Source organism: Gorilla gorilla, chromosome 10, assembly GCF_029281585.2.
Source record: "Gorilla gorilla gorilla isolate KB3781 chromosome 10, NHGRI_mGorGor1-v2.1_pri, whole genome shotgun sequence".
In the NCBI taxonomy this organism is placed as follows: domain Eukaryota; kingdom Metazoa; phylum Chordata; class Mammalia; order Primates; family Hominidae; genus Gorilla; species Gorilla gorilla.
This window is the reverse complement of record NC_073234.2, coordinates 142,332,868-142,355,574: the sequence shown is the minus strand read 5'-3', so window position 1 is coordinate 142,355,574 and position 22,707 is coordinate 142,332,868. Positions and strand designations below refer to the sequence as shown.

At 41.2% G+C, this 22,707-nt stretch overlaps 1 long non-coding RNA gene and 1 pseudogene across 1 annotated transcript; one reads left to right on the top strand and one right to left on the bottom strand.

Moving 5' to 3' along the window:
• Nucleotides 1-4,447: 4,447 nt before the first annotated feature.
• Nucleotides 4,448-8,803, top strand: LOC101133612 (uncharacterized). The gene is made up of 3 exons (XR_008670243.2): nt 4,448-4,619; nt 5,576-5,690; nt 8,191-8,803. It is a non-coding gene; the product is annotated as an uncharacterized lncRNA (long non-coding RNA).
• Nucleotides 8,804-13,280: 4,477 nt separating this feature from the next.
• Nucleotides 13,281-14,292, bottom strand: LOC101134887 (transmembrane protein 132B-like; annotated as a pseudogene).
• Between the last annotated feature and the right edge of the window lie 8,415 nt (nt 14,293-22,707).

Below are 22,707 nucleotides of genomic sequence, written 5' to 3'. Positions count from 1 at the left end.
CCTCACCAGATGCAAGAGACAGGCCCCAAATTCTCCTGCTGTTTTCGTTTGTTTGCTTTTATGTCTTTATATATCGTGTCAGAGTGTGTGAGCAGAGTTTAAACTCAAGCCCACAATAATAACAACCAGCAGGGGATAGATCTGGATCCATCAGACTGGTGAGAGGGACCCTGTTATGGGCTGGGTCAGAGGGGCTGGAGACTGGGGTGGGCTTACCTTCAGTACTGGGTGGAAGAAATTTCAGCTCTTGCCATTCACAAGAAAGCCTTGTGCTTTGGAGGACTTACAAATGCTTCAGTGACCTTCCCATTCTGGCTGGTGGGAATTGGCACCTGTGTGAGCTCTGAGTACTTTTCCCTCACTCCCTTTGAGGTGGTTCTTCCTTGGCTAACCTCACATGCGTGTGTGAATCAGAATCCTGCTGAGAACTTCACCTGGGCTCTCTGTACAGCCCAAGAGTTTCTTCTAGGTGCAACTTTCCTCATCTTTGTTAACTCTGCTTGCAAATATCAGCTGCCATGGCCCCCCCCCCAGAATCCCTACTCCATGGCACCAGCTCAGGAAGTTCACCAGGCTTCAACTGGGTCCTCGCTCATCCAAAAGCTTCTCTAGACAATGGATGGGGGGATCCACCTTGTAGGATCCACCTTGATCATTTCCCATCTCTTAGGAATCAGTGTCCTACATTGGCTGATGCCTAATGTCTTGAAAACCATTATTTTATATAATTTTGGTTTTTTTCCAGGTGAGGTCATGAATCTAGTCTTGATTACTCCACCTTGGTCAGAAGGAGAATTTCCATCTGTGTCGTTTGCTGAGGTGAAAATCCAGATTTTTGCCGTGGCATTGGGCCACCACTGGGGCTCATTTGATACAGTTTCCATTCTGCCCAGTTCTCAGGACAGTTTTGAGGCACCACACTGTCACCTCTCTGTACCCTGTTTACCCACCCCCTCACCCACCTGATTATTCTGCCTGTCCATCATTGCTTCTCCTTTTTTCTGGTAACTTCTTTCCATGTTGTCCTTTGAGGAACTGTCATTTGACCACTCTCCTGTCATGTGGAAATCCTTTGGAATTGGCGTGATCATCAGAATGTGTCCTGCCCTTCCTATAAGGATGGCTTCAGAAATACATATGTGACTGAACACATGTAACTACCAGTCCTCCAAGAGAAGAATGTGGTCCCTAATGGTTCCTGTGGAGGGAACTTTTGTGGAGGGTTCTTATTGCAGGCATTCAATTACGTGCCTCTTTCTGAAGTGACCACTGTGGTCAGGAATAGGAAGCTCCACTTCACCTGTGTATGTGTGGGGTCTGAGTATGATTTGCTAAACTGGTAGAATAAAAGCATGGCACTGTCACATTCATTACTAAATGGAGAGAGAATACGGCCAATGCAGGAGAGAGAGAGAGACAGAGAGAGAGAGAGAATTTGGGAAAAGAAGGCAAATTCCTTAGGAGACTGTTGAGGACATTGAGGGCCTGGCTCAAGATATACCAGCAGTCAGCTAGTCCAAATTTTCCAGGTAAATTTTATTTCCTTTTTTTTTTTTGAGAAGGAGTTTCGCTCTTGTTGCCCAGGCTGGAGTGCAATGGCGCTATCTTGGCTCACTGCAACCTCTGCCTCCCAGGTTCAAGCGATTCTCCTGCCTCAGCCTCCTGAGTGGCTGGGATTACAGGCGCCCACCGCCACACCCAGTTAATTTGGTATTTTTAGTAGAGACAGGGTTTCTCCATGTTGGTCAGGCTGGTTTCAAACTCCCGACCTCAGGTGATCTACCCACCTAGGCTTCCCAAACTGCTGGAATTACAGGCATGAGCCACCGTGCCCGGCCTTACTTCCATTTCTTATTGTAAACTTTGTATGTGTGTTTTTAAGCCAGAATGGTTGGGATTTAGTTATTGGTATATAAAATAATCCTAATACGACATTCACCGTGAAGCTGTTCACACTGCCCTTTGTTAGTTAGCCCTGCTTGTACAGGCATAGTGTGGGTTGCGGATTGTGCCAGCTCCCAGAATACCCAGTCTAAAGCAGGAGTGAGGCCCCAGCCATCTCCGGAAGGGATGGCCTGTACAATTATTGCTTTTTTTTCTAAGAGTCCTGAAGCACAGCATGGAGTGTTTGGAAGTTAGGTATGCCCTTTACTTCACAAACAACAGCAATTATATTGGCCCCAAACTGCCTCCTTGTTTTTATTTGTTGAAACTGGATGAATTGAGGGGTGAGAGTGAAGGGCTCTCAAATCCTTAGGTTATGCAGAATGTGTACACTAAGACCTACTCTTAAATATCTTTTTTCCCTGCTTCCCTCTTGCTACAGAGAGAAAGCACAAAAGATTTTTAGAAAAGGTGATACTGTTGGCACAGGAGGTGGGGGAAAAAACCAGTTTTCCAACTTAGTGACTATCTGTTGCTAGTTCTCTTTCCTTCTCCCGGATCTGGTTATCGGTGGATCACTGTGTCCTCTGAAGGCTCTCCCAGAGCTGTATTGGGGATTGCAGGGATATAAGGACCACTTCATAAAAGCTCACTTTATTATTTTTTTTTTTTTAAAACGGCGTCTCGCTCAGCCGCCCTGGCTGGAGTACAGTGGTGCGATCTCAGCTCGCTGCAACCTCCGCCTCTTAGGTTCAAGTGATTGTCCTGTCTCAGCCTCCCAAGTAGCTGGGATTACAGGCACCCGCCATCATGCCCAACTAAGTTTTGTATTTTTTTTTTTTTTAGCAGAGACAGGGTTTCACCGTGTTGGCCAGGCTGGTCTTGAACTCCTGACCTCGGGTGATCCACCCGCCTCGGCCTCCCAGAGTGCTAGGATTACAGGCGTGAGCCACTGTGCCTGGCCAAAAGCTCACCTTTAATTCAGCTCTATCTAACTTGTGTTTGTCCTGTGCATTTTCTTTTCTCAAGGCATTGAGCTTTCTCCAGTGGCCGGAGCAGCTAATTAGTTATCGCAAGCTTCTTTCCTTAGGGGAGATAAAAAGGTTTTGATAAAATCAAAGTGCTTCTAATTCGGATTCAATTCCCTTGTTCTTGTTTCTTAAGTCTCCAGCTTAGAAGGGGGCTGGTTGATGCTTCCTTTTACTTCAAGCTGTTTCTTCTCTAATGTTAAATGGTAAATCCATACCTGATGTGTCTGTTATTGATAAAGTTCAGATGGTATTTCAAGTTTCTGCAGAAGCTTTCTCACTTTCTGTGTGAGCATTTTCTAAATGGAAAGATTCTTCCTTCCATAGGATACTTTCAATTTGAGTTCTAAGAAATTTATTTATTAGATTTTTCTTTTTCTTTCTTTTTCTTTTATTTTTGGTTTACTATCTGTCTTCTAGTTTTTTTTCCTCTAGGAGAAAGTGCTTACTTTAAAAGCACAGATAGGTTTCTCAAAAGGGACTTTGCCTAATGGATAATGCGGTCTTCCTTTTATAATCCACTCTTTATATTTAATTTCAGATTTCCACCTTCTACATTATTTTCTATTGGCTGGTAGATATGTGATATTCAGAAAGGTTTCCATCAGACACTGAAACTAAATCTATCATTTAGGATTTGTGTTCTGTATTCATTAGAATTCCAATAATTTCCTTCTTTCTATTCAAGTCCTTCTCCCTTTCTTTCCAGTCTTCAATTTCTTGTGAAAGAAATTTTCAATGTTTTTAAAGACCAGAAAGTGCTTTCTTAGGTTGTGAATTATTCTTCTGCCAGGCTCGTAAGCTGTTTTCACTCAAGTGACTTAGAATGGCCAGGCTTCATCTTACAGAAACCATACCTAACTTTGAAAGCGACCCATATACACACTTCACCATGGAGAGAGGGGGCTCCCTTTTGGCTTATTTTCAACAAGGCCTCTTTTATCATTACACAAAGAGATAGACCTATTCAGATTAGTATTAACTGATGACAAACCCAGTGTATCTAACTCACTCAAAGAGCTGGCCTGTCTTGAAGGAAGCTCAAGGATTTCCTGGGTTTATTATCTAGTTAAACGTGTTAAAAATTTTACAATATTTTTCACTGTCAGATAGCCTTTTGATTACTTGCTTTGTCCATGTTAAATTATGTATTTTTTAAAGACTGTTAAGAAGGATTACTTACCATCATCTCCCCAGGAACCTAGAGGACCTGTGTATCCCCCGAGCCTTCAGACACCCCCACTGCTAAGGCAGAGCTGGGACTAAAGGCTTGTGGCCATCAGCAGACCTAGCGCAGTAGCCAAGGCCCTGCACGCCTGCCTTTGGAGGCCAGACACCAGCTTAGACACAAGACTACACTGGACCCTGGGGAATGTGGAGCTTGGAATGCAAACAAGCACCTGGCGACCAGGACAGGCTACCAGGGACTAGAGAACCAGGAGGCTTCATTGGGTAACAAAGTTCTACCCAAGCATTCTCTTGCATTCCACCCGGGGAACAAGACAGCACCGGGTTTCACACTGGCAAGGCAGGAGGCTGTGTGCTGCCAGAATGACCAGCAGGGGGCGCAAAGGCCACGCCAGGCACCTGCTGGCCTCAGAGAAAACAGAAAGGGAACCAGGAAGCCCACTCCTGCTGTCCTTTCTCTGCAAGAAAATGTGCCAGGGCACTGCAGCCCAGACAGTCGGCAGTAGAGGACCCATGAAGGTCATTATCACTGCTTTTCCCTCCTCTTATTGAAGCTCTTCCCTCTGCAGCCCTGGAAGCCTGATCCTACCTACAGATGTCAGAGAAATCTCCCTCCCTCAGGGTCCCTGTCTAGTTTGTTTTTGACCCGGCCACAAATACTAGGGCAGAAAAATAATGGATGGTACAAAGGTCTTTATTGTCTTTTGTTGGTCTGTTTTTATTTTTTTGAGGTGTTTTCCCATGATAACGAGTGTAATGGAAGCATAATGTATTTCACGTTGTAAACCAAAAAGTATCTGAGACAAGACTCAATCAATTTAGAAGTTTATTCTGTCAAGGTTAAGGACATGCCCGTGACACGGCCTCAGGAGGTCGTGAGAGCACGTGCCCATGGTGGTCAGCCCACGGTTTGGCTTTGTACATTCCAGGGAGACCGAAGACATCAGTGGTCCAGAAAGGCGGGACAACTCAAAGTAGAAGCTTCCAGATCATAGGCGGATTCAAAGATTGTCCGATTGGCAGTTGGTTGAAAGAGGTTATCTAAAGACCAGATATCCATAGAAGGGAAGGTCTGGGCTCAGATAAAGAAAGGGTTGTGGAGATCAAGATTCTTATCATGCAGATGAACCCTCCAGGTAGCAGGCTCAGAGAAGATAAATTGTAAATGTTTCTTATCAGACTTTAAAAGGTGTCAGACTCTTAAGTCAATTCTCTCCTGGATCAGGAAAAGTATTTTTAAAAATGTTTATAAGCTCAATTGTTTTATTAATTTATTGTTAGTAACTTTGAGATCTGATTAAGAAATCTTTGCTAAACCCAATACAGCAAGAGCTTTATCTTAGAAGCTTTATTCTTTTAATTGGAACACCTGGGCCTACAGTCTCTCTCAAAATCAAGTAATGGGTCACTTCAGTTCCAAGTGCAACAATGAAAAGTGAAAACCATGAATTACCTCTTTCTCTATATTTTCACAGTATCTTTGTGCAAAGAAAGCAGCAAAGAGAATTAAGAGAACTGCATCATATAAAGAGTGAATTAAACCATCTAAAAGAGCAAAAAGTCATCATCACATGGACAAGAAATTAAGATGTAACATCCATCTCACTATTTGCAAAGTGGCTTATTCCTACAGACAATGCAGATATGTAAAAAGGTTTTTCTATAGTTTCATCCTTGGTAGAACCTAAAGAGATAACCCTATATTTTGAAATGAAATTTTTAAAAATCATGTAAAAAATGACCTACTGTAGCAATGACATTTTGAAGACATCTCATAGAACATGAAGACCCCCCAGTATTATGAATTGATAACATGATTGCTTTCTTGGACTGGAAGGATAATTTCCCTAATGGACATTAAAGCATTTGGATCGTTATTTTCCATCTGGAAAGTGATAGTGTCCTGATTGTCTCAAGTAAGGGCACCCCATGAAACACAGGCCCAGGTCATGTCCTTCTCCAAATTTTCCTCCATTAAAAAAATCTAAAAAATAAACACAGCAAATATGACACCATAACTTACCTAATTTTGCAAATTCATAAAGAGATCATTGATGCATACTAACGATGTGAATTTAAAAAATCTGATATGTAGTGTATGCACTTTGCAAACAAAAGTCAAAGAAAAGGTGTACTTTTCTTCATGAATGCCATTTTTCATTTTCAAATTCCACTTTTTCTTCTTTTATTGCAACCACATTTATTACATGGCATACATGCATAGTGAGATCTGGAGAGAAAACGCTGGGATCTGCGGCTCAGACTTTCTATATTCTAGGGGGAACAAGTTTCCCCTAAATTACCTAAATTATCTTTACATATATAATTATGTAAATTCCGATTTTTTGTTTGTTTTTTAGAGACAGGGTCTTACTATGTCACCCAGGCTGGAGTACAGTGGCATGATCTTGGCTCACTGCAACCTCCATTTCCTGGGTTCAAGAGATCTTCATGCCTCAGCCTCTCAAGTAGCTGGGACTACAGGTGTGTGCCACCGCACCTGCTAATTTTTGTATTTTTTTTTTTAGTAGAGATGTTATTTCACCACGCTAGCCAGGCTGGTCTCGAACTCCTACCTTGAAGTGATCTGCCCACCTTGGCCTCCCAAAGTGCTGAGATTACAGACGTAAGCCACCACGCCCAGTGAGATAGATAGATAGATAGATAGATATGTATTTGATTAAATATTAAATATTTTATATATTTAAATATATATACATTTTTTGAGACAGAGTCTCACTCTGTCACTCAGGCAGGAGTGCAGTGGTGCAATCTCGGCTCATTGCAACCTCCGCCTCCCAGGATCAAGTGATTCTCCTGCCTCAGCCTCCCAAGTAGCTGGGATTACAGGGGCCTGCCACCACACCAGGCTAATTTTTGTATTTTTAGAAGAGATGGGGTTTCATCATATTGGCCAGGCTGGTCTCAAACTCCTGACCTCGTGATCTGCCCACCTCAGCCTCCCAAAGTGCCACCACTCCCAGCCTTTTAGGATCATTTTCTGCCAGCTTTTTAGACTCATAAAAGCATGCAGCTTCACAGATTAGTTTCATAAAGATAATTTTTAAGTCGTATGCCTATTATTATACAATGCCTGTGACGTTTGGAGACAGGGGAGCCATTGATCATTAAGACACATCCAACTGAGACTTCCCTTTCCATACCAATGACAAAGGATGGCATTTGCCAAAATGGCAAAGATGATGCTGACAGTTTCATGAAGTGTCCGCATAGCCAACAGGATGGCTTGTAAAAGATTTAGTAAATAACTCACCCCCAATCCTGAAACATCTGCAGCAATCTTCAGGGATCCAAGTAACTCCTCAGTGGTCTTGAGTCTTTCTTATGGCTCCAGAACTCTGCATGTCTGAGCCAGTAGCATCTTTCACTGTTGGCCCCATGCAAAACTCTTGCCCCTACGCATATACATAATCAAGCTATTAATGCAAAAGAGCAAAATGGGAGCCATGGCCTCAGCCACTAAAATGCTAAGTTTTTAGGTAGTTTGCGCTCCTGATTAGAAAGTGAGAAATATTTGTCCTGTTTGTCTTATTATCAAATGGGGACAATCTGGAAAAAAGCTTTTACTCAGGTTCATAGGAAAAAGGAAAGTTAATTTTTTAGAGATTCAACTTCTTTATGCCTTTTCAGATTAAACTTTTTTTGTGTGTGTGTGAGATGGAGTTTCAGTCTGTTGTAGCTGTAGTGCAATAGCACAGTCTCGGCTCACTGCAACCTCCCCCTCCCAAGTTCAAGCGATTCTCCTGCCTCAGCTTCCCGAGTAGCTGGGATTACAGGGGTGCACCACCACACCTGGATAATTTTCGCATTTTTAGTAGAGATGGGTTTCACCATGCTGGCCAGGCTGGTCTCGAACTCCTGACCTCAGGCGATTGGCCCTCCTCAGCCTCCCAAAGTGTTGGGATTACAGGTGTGAGCCACTGCAAGCGGACGATTAATCACTTTTTAAAATTGTTTATCTTACTTTCAATTTCTGCAAAAAGAGCATTAAGTGTGTGGAAGAAAGTTAATGCATGTCTATAAATCTAAATGTCAAATTACACAGATATTTACTTTTTCTTGTTTTCAGCAGCTGGAAACCTGGGAGCAGAAGCCCAGCATAAAGATCTCTGAAAGCCGGGATGCGTGGATTCCTCTCATTTCCCAAAACCGTGGGGTGGAAATGTGAATATCAGCATGATGCACAGATCTCTGCAGATGTCCAGCGAACTGAATTTCTAGACGCTATAATCTACGTTCTTTCCCAACCCCCACTTCATTTTACATATCGCAGGCCATAGATCCTGTGTGTTGAAAAGCAATCAGCTAGAATACAAGAGTGGTTATAACCTGTGCTGCCCAGCGATCAGGAAAAGAGAGCGGATGAAACTTCCATGACTTTCTGTTAGTCTGATTGATATCCATGCCAAATGTAAGATTAGTTAAAAGGCCTTATTGCTTCCCACCAAAATGTTCCTTCACTAGCTATATACTACACTGAAATGTAAAGTTATGGGTATGTTTAACAGTTTAATTTGTCAGTGGGCATCCAGCTCTTCTATTTGTGTTTTTACTTTGAGCTTAATTGGAGCAGACAAATAGAGGTGACCTCTAACTGTTTTCTTCCTGAAGCCATTTTCAGGGCAGAAGTGCTTTACCCACTTCGTTGAGAAACCACCTTTGCATGCAGTACCCTGAGTTGTCTTCAGCACACCAAGCATCCACAACATGGGAAATACCGTGCTTTAAATGTTGCTTTAATCACAGTGCCCATGAGTAAGGGCATGTCCTGTCTCTTATCCATGAAAATACTCCCACAAAACGAAGTCACACCCAGTATCTGTTAACGGAGATACTGAGTGGGTGAAGAAGACTCATTCCCTAATGCAATTCAGGTCACACAGGGTAAAAAAGAAAAACAAATCCTTTTCTGTTGAGGATAGAGATGGAGAGAAAATGGAAAATGCCTTTCAGAACGCACAAGCCTAGTTTTCTAATTGTGTTTCAGTGAACATGCAGGTGAACTTACCTGTGTGGCTTGGTATTATGGTGGGTTTTCAGCTTCTTCTCCACCAAATCCTTTGAAAAGCAGCAGTGGCAGAGACAAATAACCCAATTAAAAACAATAATAGCAACAATACAAAAAGAAAAGATAAAGAAGAAAGCAGTGGTTTTCTTTGGCTAGCTAAGGAACTTTCTACTAGGTGTTAGCAATCTCTTTGTAAACTTTTTTCTTTACAGCAAATGCTTCATTCTCTAGACAAATGTCAAGAATTTTCAACCATCGCCAGACTCAATTCTTCACCCCTATTTTAACAATTAAAGAATCAGCCGAATGCCTGTGTTTGAGAGTCAAGCCCCTGAAACCTGTGATTTGTACGTTACTCACACCCTCTAGTCCTATTAGCAAGAGATGCTGGGAGAACTTCTTGGTCATCAATTTGATGAGTTCCAAGGGGAATGTGGGTTTTGGTTGTGATGTTCATACACATAGAAATCTGGCTGAACACACGTACCTAAGAATCCTCCATCTTTCCTTGCTTGCTCTACAGAAAATAAAGACAGAGGGTGTGTAAAATATCATGTATATATTATACAAAGACCTCTTGAAAAGGTAATAAATTCTGGTGATTTGGGGCACAAAGGCGGGAAGCAAATCTTGTTTTATTGCTCAATAATCCATCCTGCTCAGCCTGTCTCCCTTGGTAATTTCTAATCCAGGGGATCTTCCCAAGTCTCTGCCTGGGGCTGTGTTTGGAAAATCAAGGTCACATGAACCATTGGGTAAAAGCGAGGCAGGGATTTTTCAGCATCATTGAGGATGGGTGACTCCTATTCAACATAGTATTGGAAGTCCAGGCCAGAGCAACAGGCAAGAGAAAGAAATAAAGGGTATCCAAATAAGAAGAGAGGAAGTCAAACAATCCTTGTTTGCAGATGACATGATCCTATATCGCAAAAACCCTATAGTCGAGACCCAAAAGCTCAATAAGCTGATAAACAACTTCCGCATGTCTCATTTATAAATGGGAACTAAATGCTGAGAACTCATGGACCCATAGAGGGGAACAATCACACTCGGTCCTATTGGAGGGTGGAAGGTGGGAGGAGGGAGAGGACTGGAAAAATAACTAATGGGTTACAGTAGGCTTAATACCTGGGTGACAAAATAATCTGCACAACAAACTCCCATGACACAGGTTACCTAATAACAAACCTGCACATGTACCCCTGAACTTGAAATGAAAGTTATATTTAAAAAATAACAATACAATAGATGACCTGAACACTTCTGTTTTGAATAGCTCAATCATCAGCCATCTGTGGTCATGAAAATGTCCCAGGTAATTCCTCTATGTCCTTCCAGGTCTATTTATTAAATATGCCAATGTCTCGATAGAACACACACTGAGGCCTTACTAGCCCAATATCTGCTCTTCTAGCCATCCCATCTTAATAAATTAAAATACTGTCTTATTTTCTTATTCTAAAAATCTTGATTTGCTTAATATTATATGTGCTTAATATCAACAATATAATACTATTATTTCAACAATAATTTCTATTTTAAAAACTTTTGGGATTTGAGTAATTTCTTTTTTTTTGACAATTATTTTTCCAGTCCCCTGTGTTCTTGACAACTGCCTCTTGAGCTTGAGAGCTCATTCGTATTTTTCCTGATCCACTCATTTGCATGACTTTATTGAGCATAGTTGTTGCTTTTCAATCTCCGTACATGTCCTATGAAAGTTTCAACTTTGCTAGGATTATGGATGTGAATGCTTTTATAGTCACTGAAGAGATGGATTTTCTCACTGCTAAGTTGAAACAGCATTTTGCTCATTTCTTTTTTTTTTATTTTTTAAATGGCAGTTTTAATCTGCAGCTGTTTCCTAGGGGATTTTCTTTTTGTACTTATTAATCCTGGTTTTATATTTGAGCCTGGGTGGCCAAATATGTTTTTCAGAAAATACTCGTATGAATACAGGTGTTTTCTTTGAGACTTTTTTTTCATACTTTTCCAATGAATGTTCAGCCACCAGATAACAAAATACAGGAATTGCATGTGACTTACAGATATTCCCCCACCTTTGCAAAATTCATGTCGAAAATTGACCTTTTCTCACTGTTTGTTAATATTGTTAAGTAAGATCTCTTATGCAATGCCAACATAAGATGTCACTGACAAAAGGAAGGAAACAGAAAGTGAGGATAAGTTGTTCAGTTTCTATTAATAGGCAGTAGAGTATGGAAAAGTAGAGAAAACCTGAAATTCAATATGGATTCCATTAATTAAAATAAAATGGCTAATCTCTTAGAGCTGGAGGCTATTATTCTTAGCAAACTAAGGCAGGATCAGAAAACCAAATATCACATGTGCTCAGTTATAAGTGGGAGCTAAATCATAAGAACTTATGAACACAAAGAAGGAAACAACAGACACTGGGGTCTACTTCAGGGACGAGAATGGGAGAAGGGAGAGGAGCAGAAAAGATAAATATTGGGGCCAGCACCCTGGCTCAGGCCTGTCATCCGAGCACTTTGAGAGGCCAAGGTGGGCAGATCACCTGAGTTCAGGAGTTCAAGACCAGCCTGGCCAACATGGTGAAACCTCATTTCTACTAAAAATACAAGAAAATTAGCTGGGTGTGGTGGCACACACCTGTAATCCCAGTTACTCAGGAGGCTGAGGCAGGAGAATCGCTTGAACTCGGGAGGCGGAGGTTGCAATGAGCTGAGATGCGCCACTGCATTCCAACCTGTGCAACAGAGTGAGGCTCTGTCTGAAGAAAAAAAAAAAAAGAAAAGATAACTATTGGGTACTGGGCTTAATACCTGGGTGATGAATGTACAACAAACCCCCATGACATATGTTTACCTATGTAAAAAACCTTCACAAGTACCCCAAAACCTAAAAAAAAGTTAAACAAAAATAAAAGAATAAAATTTTAAAATTTAAAAAATAAGTAAAATTTAAAACTAAAAAAAGCAATGGCTAATCTCAGTGAATTAAACTTCTATGTAAAGAAAGCATCCCTTAAATAAAACATAACATTTTTACAAATAAAAAATATTTTTACATGTTTTGAAAAGACTTCTAGAAGTCAAAAACAACAGAAAAAAACCACAAGAACAAAAAACAAAAAAGCAAACAACAGTAAAACCAACAACAAGCAGATGTTATTATAAATGTCTATAAAAACAATGAGCAGTGTTTATTACAGATAAGGGCAGCTACATTCTTATTTCCTTCCATGGGAGACTGGGGGGTTGTGCTATTTTTGGTACTTTCCTCTTGGCCAACAGGAGCGTCATGTTGGAATCATTCCTGAACCACTCTCTCCTGGCTTCCTTCATGCTCTGTGGGATCACTGAGGTGGTCTTTATAGTCTCAATTTCTACCCTCGATATAAGGGCATCAATTTCACACAAGCCTAGTCTCACACCAAAGGCAATAACTGTCCACCGTACCTTACCAATATCAAAGAATTAAACATCTGTCCAATTCTTTCTAATTGCAAACAGCTATTTGTCATGAGATGGGTATCAAGGCCCTTGGCTGAATTTATTTCTATGAATTAGCACTGAGCCAGTACCAGGCTGTATATAAAACCGTTCCTAATACTTCAGCAATGCCTATGTGGGCTGTGTTAAAAGCATACCCTGTCTTATTACATATTTGCATTTGATTTTCAGGCCTCTGCCACCAGAGATCTTATTAATAATCCCCTGACAAATTATTCGGTGCTGAATTACCCTCTATTGCTGAGCAAACTCACAGCTCCAACTCTCTGAAAAACAGAAAACATGTAGGAGAATTCAAACATAAGGAAGTTTTGTTCGTTTGTTTGTTTGGTTTTGAGACAGGGTCTTGCTCTGTCGCCCAGGCTGGAGTGCACTGCTGTGATCATAACTCACTGCAACCTCTGCTTCCCAGGCTCAAGCAATTCTCCTGCCTTAGCCTCCTGAGTAGCTGGGAATACAGGTTTAGACCATCACACCTGGCTTGGTGGTCCAAAAAATTAAAAAAATTGTTTTAGTTTTTTGTAGAAATGGAGTCTTACTATATTGCCCAGGCTGGTCTCAAACTCCTGGGCTCAAAAGATCCTCCCACCTTGGTCTCCCAAAGTGTTGGGATTACAGGCATGAACCACCATACCAGGCCCATATGAAAACATTTTATATATGCAAGTCCCCCAGCCCCATATCTTCACAGACCCACTTGATGTTATCTCTGTCAAACAGGATGGAGTTGGTGTATGGGCCGCCGTCCTCTGGGAGGATGGTGATGTAGGAAGTGAACTTGACTCTCTTCCTCTTTGGGCCTGAAGAATTCGTAAGTTCATTTTTAATTTCTTTCTCATAGACGTAGTCAACAAGTCTAAATAGTTGACTATGAAAAGTCTTCTGGAAACTGCCGTTCAGAAGGAAGTTCCTTTCCTCGAACTGCAGGCCCCGTCTATCATGGTTGTGCACTCCTCCGATGGCAGTGTAATGTCAACAGGGTTCTCCAAAAGTCCCACTTCATTCCCAAGCCAGACCCAGTCGTGGGAATGGGGGACGTTGCCCTGCTGACTCATAGCAAACCTTTTGTGTCTGTATTTCCAGGAAAACGCCACGCAGTTGATCAAGAAGACCAGAATGGCCGGGAAGAAGACGTAGAGCAGGGCATACATGCCAATCTCCAAGTCCCTTAGCCCCCTTGAGGTCACTAAGATTATTGGGCTCCAATGACTTGTCTTGAGTGGGGAAGCTTGTGAAGCTGTCTGGACCACCATTTTTGAGTCATTTATTGTTTTCTTCCATGGGAGACTGGGGGCTTATGATTTTGTTGGTACTTTCCTCTTTCAACATGACCAACAGGTGACCATGTTGAAATCATTCCTGAACTGCTCTCTCCTGGTTTCCTTCACACTCTATGGAATCATTGAAGTGGTCTTTACAGTTTCAATTTGTGCCCTTGATATCATTGCCGTGTCTTTGGTATTCATTGTTACTTGGTTCAAATTTGACCTCGGCATTTCCTTTACTCATGGCAAGGACACTCTTCCTCTTGGTCTTCAAACAAGGTCACTAATCATCATGTTTACCTTAATCAAAAGCCCTTGGCTTTCACCCTCCACAACCACAAAGCATCATCTGAACTCAGGACAGACACCACCACTTCATGTAATAATGAGACAGTAACCATCTCATTGGACCTTAAAGGTGACATTGAAACATCACCATACAAAAATTCAAAAAGAAAGAAACCAAAGCTTTTTGTTATGATAAATATATTTCATATTTGCAAAATTTATCCACATAAATGTTGATGCCAAAAATTATTTCAATATACAGAATTAGAAAAATAACCTCTAGTGCTCTGTAAACTTAAACAGTTCTTGACATGCATTGGACGGTCATTAGTGATGCTCTCTATCCCACTGATGTGAAGAACAATACATTTTAATAATTGCATGGAATTAGGAAGTACATATTGACTTATTTCATGTTCTATGACTGAATTTTATTTTGTCCCTTCTTAAAACGTTTTGAAGATTAGGAAATACATCCAAATTATTTTAAAGTGCAACTAATTTAGACCACTACTCAAGATAATGTGATTTATACAGATTGAAAACCAATGCAGATAAGGCAATACAGTCCTAGCCTGAGCTGTTTGGCAAAAGGATGCATTATAATTCCATCCTGCTTGAAAGACATAATGCTCCTGATACCTTTTTTAAATGATCTGCTAAAACTCTAAAGATGTGGGAGCATTTTAGAATTGGCAATAATTATAGTGAATGGGTAGCAATTTGGTATCTACTTATAGTACCTGAAATGGAATTTCTAAGTGTCAAAAACTGCCTGCTTTGGTAAAAGTGGAAAAATAGAATCCTTTTGCCACGGTCTAACAGTAGACTGTCAGCTGCACAGATAAACTTGCTGCAAAGTAAATGGCATTTGGACCTGTGATGGGCATATAAAAAACATCTGAGAGGAAACTTTTTCCATGTCATGGAGCATGGCTGTAAAGGACAGGACAGACTGAACAAAAAGCAGAGAGAAGCTTCAAGAATTTCCATCTCAGCTGCAAGTACTTGATGCTGATCTTCCTTGCAGGATATGAAAACTGAGAGGGACAAGTTATCCTCTGATATAATTTGGCTGTGTCCCCACCCAAATCTCATCTTGAATTGTAGCTCCCATAATTCCTACGTGTTGTGGGAGGGACCTGGTGGGAGATAATTGAATCGTGGGGGTGGTTTCCCCCATACTGTTCTCCGGGTAATGAATAAGTCTCATGAGATCTGATGGTTTGATAAGGGGTAAATCCTTTTGCTTAGTTCTTATTCTCTCTTTTCTGCCACCATGTAGGAAGTGCCTTTCACCTTCCACCATGATTGTGAGGCCTCCCCAGACACACGGAACTGTGAATCCATTAAACCTCTTTTTCTTTATAAATTACCCAGTCTTGGCTGAAAGCGGTGGTTCATGCCTGTAATCCCAGCACTTTGGGGGACCGAGGTGGGCAGATCACAAGGTTAGGAGTTTGAGACCAGCCTGGCCAATATGGTGAAACCCCATCTCTACTAAAAATACAAAAATTAGCCAGGCATGGTGGCGGGCGCCTGTAGTCCCAGCTACTCGGGAGGCTGAGGCAGGAGAATCGCTTGAACTCAGGAGGCAGAGGTTGCAGTGAGCTGAGATAGTGCCACTGCACTCCAGCCTGGCTGACAGAGTGAGACTCCATCTCAAAAAGAAAAAAAATATTACCCAGTCTTGGGTAAGTCTTTATCAGTAGCATAAAAATGGACTAACACACCCTCACCAACCGAAATCTCAAGAGTTTCTGGGAGTCACTCATCTTTAGGAACTTGAAGGATATCCTAGGAAACCACTCTACTGTATCTTTAGATAAGTCAGACAAGAGCCACACGCCCAGCTCTGTGTTGATGACCAGTCACACAGGAAAATCCCCGTCCCTTAGCCAAGAGGGAGCTAAGAGAGGGGAAAGAGGATATTCAAAAATAAAAGTGAAAACTTGTGTCTCTGCTCCATACGGTCTAACAAACAAAAAGTACCAAATTTGAAATATGTACAGAAAATATGTATATATGTATACACATATATATGTATATGTGTACTGTATAGGAAAACAAATCATAATGACAAGGATGTTTTATTTTTAATCACAACTTTATAACAAAACACTTAAAATTTTGTAATTGATGTTTATACCAAAATATGTTCCTAATTTACTGCCAAAAGTATGCATTTGCTGAAATAGTTTATTAAAGCATTTTGTAATTGTTTGATTTCACCTGCCAATAGAAAGATTTCTAAAGAGAACAGCTTACTGCATTTTATTTCTTTGATTCAAATGGTAATAATTTCATACATTTATAAAAGGGCATGAATTAGTTTCTTGGTAATAATTTAAAATTTCAAAAAGAATGCACATCTTGTTGCTGAATATTCAAAGTGCATGAATCATCACATTAAAAAATTAATATGTATGCTGATAAAATGGAGTAAGTGTAGGCCGGGTGTGGTGGCTCACGCCTGTAATACCAGCACTTTGGGAGGCCAAGGCAGGTGGATCACCTGAGGTCAGGAGTTCGAGACTAGCCTGGACAACATGGTGAAACCCCATCTCTACTAAAAATACAAAAATTAGCCAGATGTGGTGGCAGGCTCCTGTAATCCCAGCTACTTGGGAGGTTGAGGCAGGAGAATTGCTTGAACCTGGGAGGCGGAGGCTGCAGTGAGCCGAGATTGCACCTGGGCAACAGAGCGAGATTCCATCTCAAAAGAAAAAAAAAAGGAATGGAGCAAGTGTAATAAAACAGTTTAAATGATAGTGTTTAGTTGTCCCTCCCTACTTCATTACCTTCAAGTTTAACATAGATATTTATGGAATGATAATGAGTAGACTCTGGAGAGATTCCTAGGTACCCCAGGAAGGCACAATGGAAAAAGGAATTTAAAAATTTTAATGGCCTAAAGGCATCAGTCTAACCAATTCAATATCCACTTGAAATTTAGTTCTAGAATGGAATGTACCATCAATAAAGCAGCTATGGAGAAAATGAATGTTAGGCAACTAACTTGTTGGACTAACACTTTAGAGTAACAATTTAGTTTCATTAAGAGTATCTATTGATCAGTCTCCAAAATATTACTCTATATACGTTAGCTAGAAAATATTTTCAGTAGTCGTATAAGAAATAGTAGGGCACAAAACTCTAGTAATTTTATATTTTGTGCCAAAAATGGAATTTTAAATATTTTTAAATGTTTTTATTCACTGTCCAACACCAAGTACAACAAACAGTTCAACTCCAAAATTAGACAATAAAGACGACCAAAGGTTCCTTGTCTTCCATAGGTAATACACAGAAAGTGAGGGTTATGTTTGAAGAAAAATATTGTTTTTATTTATGTTTTCACTGAGCTTTTCCTGCCAAATTAGGTTACATTGGTGATGTTAGTTTGTTTTTGCTCACCAAAATCTTGTGATGTGGAACTGGCTTGTATGTTTATTCTCATTTCACTGATAATAAAAGGCTCAGAGAATTTAGAAGGTTTGCCTACTCACCCATCTCACAAATGACCCTGGAAAAACCTGATCCCCAAAATCTCTTGGGCCCAAGCCTTAAGTCTGCAGAGGCATCACATGGCCGTGATATGAATTTTGCTCCTTAGAGCTACCTTCTTCATCAAGGCCACTAGATTCCTTGAAGTCAGACATGCCTGAACTGTGAATGTGTCTAAATGTCCCGGTCCACACTTTATGAGTAGCCAAGTGCAGCCAATGTCTTATTAACAGACAGCTGCACTCCCTGGGCTCAAGGGATCCTCCCACCTCAGCCGCCTGAGTAGCTGCTCTTCACTCTTAAAGACTCTTTGACTACATCAGGTCAGGTCAGCCTGGAATCCAGGATAATCTCCCGATTTTAAAATCAACTGATTAGCAACATTAATCCCATCTTCAACCTTAATACCTCTTTGCCATGTAATGTAACACATTCACAAGTTCTGGGTATTGGGATGTGTACATCTTTGGGGGGATTTTTATTTTGTTTACCACAGGAGATAACTAAAACTTTCTGTCAGTCATTTCATTTTGCTGCTTGGCAGTGGAGCACTGCTTATTTCATCCAGGGCCAGTCCTGTCCCTCAGTGACAAGCCCTGTGCATTGACCAGTCTCAGGCCCAAGGCAGGGGGGTCATGCAGCCATCCTCCTAGCTGCAGTGTTTGTGGAAGGATGAACACATAATCTAAGCAGAGGTTCCTGAGTTCTTCCTTGGGATTTTCCAATCTGGAGCTGACAGGAATGACCCCTTCTTCCTCCCTGATAGAATGTACTGCTACAGTATGAGTTCAGGGCTTCCTGTACTCAATTTTCCTTTGGCTTAGAAAGAACATCTCTGCAGTGCAGAGAATGGAATCAAATTATAGAAACAAAATAGAAGAAAGATCAGGAGAAAGAAGAAGAATGTTGTCTGGTGATGCTGACATCCCAGAGTCCAAGGGAGTCTGTTCTCTTGGTAGATCCATTTGTGCATAGCATGGCTTCATGACAAAATGAATTACCCAGTATTGCTTAAACTAGATTACGGTGAGCTTTCCTGATTTTCAACCACAGTCCTGAGAAATCCAGACAGAACATCAAGTTTATTTGTTGGGGAACATCAGAGTTGCCAGGAAAAGCCAGAGAAATACTGTTCCGGGGCATGATGAAAAAAACAAATCTCAATGGAGGATTTCATTGTCTTCTAAGACTAGGGAGGCAGGGATTAAATCCTTCTCACTCAAACTCTTGAGAAATAGTTTAGATACAAAAATCAAATGCTTATTTTCTATCTTGGTTTCGGAAATCAATGTCACAGGCAAAGCACTGGCCTTAGAACTAGATCTTGGCTGGGTGCAGTGGATCTTGCCTGTAATCCCAGCATTTTGGGAGGCAGAGGCAGGTAGATCACTTGAGGCCAGGAGTTTCAGACCAGCCTGACCAACATGGCAAAACCCCAAAACCCCATCTCTACTAAAAATTTAAAAATTAGCCAGGTGTGGTGGTGTGCATCTGTGTTCCCAGCTACTCAGGAGGCTGAGGCATGGGAGTCTCTTGAAGCCAGGAGGCATAGGTTGCAGTAAGCTGAGATTGTGCCACTGTACTCCAGCCTAAGCGACCGAGCAAGACTCTGTCTCAAAAAACCAAACCAAAACAAAAAAACACCTAGGTCTAGCAGGGGACACAGGCAATGCAAGCCCATGAGCTCAGAAATAAGTCTGTGCTCCACTGGAAAAGAGATTTACTGAGGCAGAGAAATGTAAATGCTTACAGTGTGAGAACTGGGCCACAGGAGGTGGGTTTGAGTGTCAACCACTCCCATCATCACTGTATAATGTAAACTGTGCGTCTAGACTCTTAGTGCACTCATTTCCACACCTGCAAAATGATGATAACATCAAAAAATAGTTTACAACATTATTGAGGAGCAAAGACAGTTAATTCACGCAAAATATTGCTTAGAGCAACTATCTTAGAGTTGGCACATTTGGGGCACTCTGTAATGCATTGGTTTTTAATCATCGCCTATTATTATCTACACAATCCCAATTTTTACTAGATTGATTCCCAAGCATGACTCTACTCTCTTCTACCCTTGTTATTATTATTGCTATTTTTAATTTGACTAGCTACCCAATCAGGAAGATGAGTAGAGCAGCCATCAGCCACAAGCCAGGTGTTCTGAGAATCCAACATCCACATCAGAAGCTAAAGACTTTATTTGACATAAGCTCCTTAGCCTCTCATTCATTCTCTGTTTACACAACAGGATAGACAGGCACATGCCTTCATCTGAGCTTCTATTCTGCCTTGGAAATCAGATACTCAGCGCCAGGCTGTCATCGTTTTCATTTCTCTCATTACGCCCACATGCTGGGGAATCCATTGACTTAAAACATACCATTTCTTGAGCCAATAACTATTTCTAATGCCAAGGAGGGAAAAAAGCACTAATCACTTTTTTCTTTATGGTGTTTAGGGAAATTTTATTTGTATTTTTATTTTTTCTCCTCTAGTGTGTTTACAGCATACCTGTTTTTAATAGTCTTTCTGAAATAATAGTTATGGAAATACTATTATAAAAAAGTGAACTGCTGTTGCTGAAAAGAATTTTATGACAAAGTTAGAAGGCAAGAAGTTGCATATGCACGTCCTAAATGGCCTTCAAAGCAACAAGCAAACGCTGCTCTATAGGCAGCTGTGCTGTGTTGAAGTTTAACATATAGTGACATGGTTTGGCTCTGTGTCCACACGCCTATCTCACATCAAATTGTAATCCTCAGTGTTGGAGGAGGAGGGTCCTGGTAGGAGGTGATTGAATCATGGAGGTGATTTCTAATCATTTATCACCATTCCCCTAGTGCTGTCCGTGATACAATTCTCACAAAATCTGGTTGTAAAAAAGTGTGTGGCGGCCAGGCGCGGTGGCTCACGCCTGTAATCCCAGCACTTTGGGAGGCCGAGGTGGGCGGATCACGAGGTCAGGAGATCGAGACCATCCTGGCTAACACGGTGAAACCCCCTTTCTACTAAAAAATACAAAAAATTAGCCGGGCTTGTTAGCAGGCGCCTATAATCCCAGCTGCTCAGGAGGCTGAGGCAGGAGAATGGCGTGAACACGGGAGGCGGAGCTTGCAGTGAGCCGAGATCGTGCCATTGCAATCCAGCCTCCGCGGACAGAGTGAGACTCTGCCTCAAAAAAAAAAAAAAAAAAAAAAAAAAAAGAGTGTACGGCACCTTCCCCTTCTGCCTCTCTTTCTTTTCTATGGGTCATGTGAAAACGTGCCTGCTTCCGCTTTGCATTTCCACCGTGACTGTAAGTTTCCTGAGGCCTCCCCAGAAGCAGAGGCCTGTGCAGTCCACAAAACTGTGAGCTAATTAAACTCCTTTTCTTTATAAATTACCCAGTCTTAGGTACGTCTTGATAACAGTGTGAGAACCAACTAATATATGTAGCCAAGGGAGGTTATGTACCATTCTAGCCTTCCTGTCAAAGCAGCATTAGAAACCATTCATAGGCAGGTTTCTGGCCCCTCTTCTCGTGGCAGGTGAATTTTGCTTTATATAAGAGAAGAGTACAAGTTGGCATGTGTTCTGTGTCTGTTACTTGCAGCGTCTCATTACTACTTGCCTCTATGCAAATCTTGAAGTGTGGATTATCTACTCCAGGTACCTACTCTAGTGTCCTACATTCAAACCTTGTTACTTGAACTGCCAAGTGGGGTGGCAGTGGGGTGGTGGGGGTCTTTCAGGTGTCCTGCTCTGCATCCAATCTTTCTCAGAAGCACTAGATGGAGACCAGCAAGAAGGAGATGGTCAGTATAAACAAACTTCCCTTGTGTCTGTGGTGCTTAGGGATTCTTCCCTATCACGCAATTCCACACTTGACCACCAAGGATCATTAAGATACCTGGCATTTTCTACTAACAAGCTTCTCTGTCACCTTTCCCTCCATGCTCTCACTGACTGTGGAATATGGAAGGATGGCATCCCATTGTCTCATACAACAGGAAGTCCAGAGATTGGTGGCATCCAAATGGTTCAGCAGCTCAGTGATGTCACTTACTGTCTTTGCATTCTGCCATATTAAGAATTTTTGCTTTGTGATGTTGAGCTTGTTACCTCGTGGCTACAAGATACTGATCTAAGCAGATGGTTAAATGACTCGTTGCTACCAAGGCATATGTTATCCAGAAATAAAATATTGCCCAGAAGCCCCCGCAAGCTTTCCCTTGCATCTCGTTTGCTAGAACTGGGTGACCTGCCAGTCTCTTAACCAATTAGAAAGATACAATCATGACCAGTTTAAATTTGAGGATTGGACAAAGGATGGAGGCTTACTTCCTTGAGGGCAAGAGTTTACTGCCTACAAAATACAAAATGAGGATTCGATGAGCCAGAGTGAAAAGGGGTGAGACAATATAAAAGCAGGTCTATGTATAGCCTATCAAGGTAAAGAAACAACGTCACAGATACATGACAGACTCCTGCATGCCACTTCGTAACCTCATTACTTTCCTTCTCTTTTCAGCAGCAAATGGTTATTGACTAAAGTGAAAAACATTGTAGAATTTACCAAAAATTTAGGGCAGTATTTAAGTTAGATGTAGTACTGAGGTTTTTTTTCCAGGGTTTCAGAATCACCAAAGCTGTTGTTGGTCCATTTGTTGATTATGAAGATCTTTCAAGTAGGGTTTATTTTTTTAAAAGAATGTTTCTTCAACGTGACCACTTCCCTGAATGTAGCAATATTATTCCCCTTTTTAGGAGTTTTCAGAATGGGATGAATTGTGAATCTAATATTGTTGATTTTATTATCTGCTGCTTTATTTTTCCCAGCTGTTTTTTCTCTCTGTGCCTCATTTGAAATACTTCTTGTTGCTATGTCCTCAAGTTTACTAATCCTTGATTTTGTAATAGCTATTCTGCTGTTAATTCCATCCCATGTCATTTTCTTCTTAGTCGTTGTAATATTCTTCTCTAAAGGTTTGTTTTGTGTCTTTTAAAAATTCCTTTCATGTGTCTACTGAATCATTATCTTC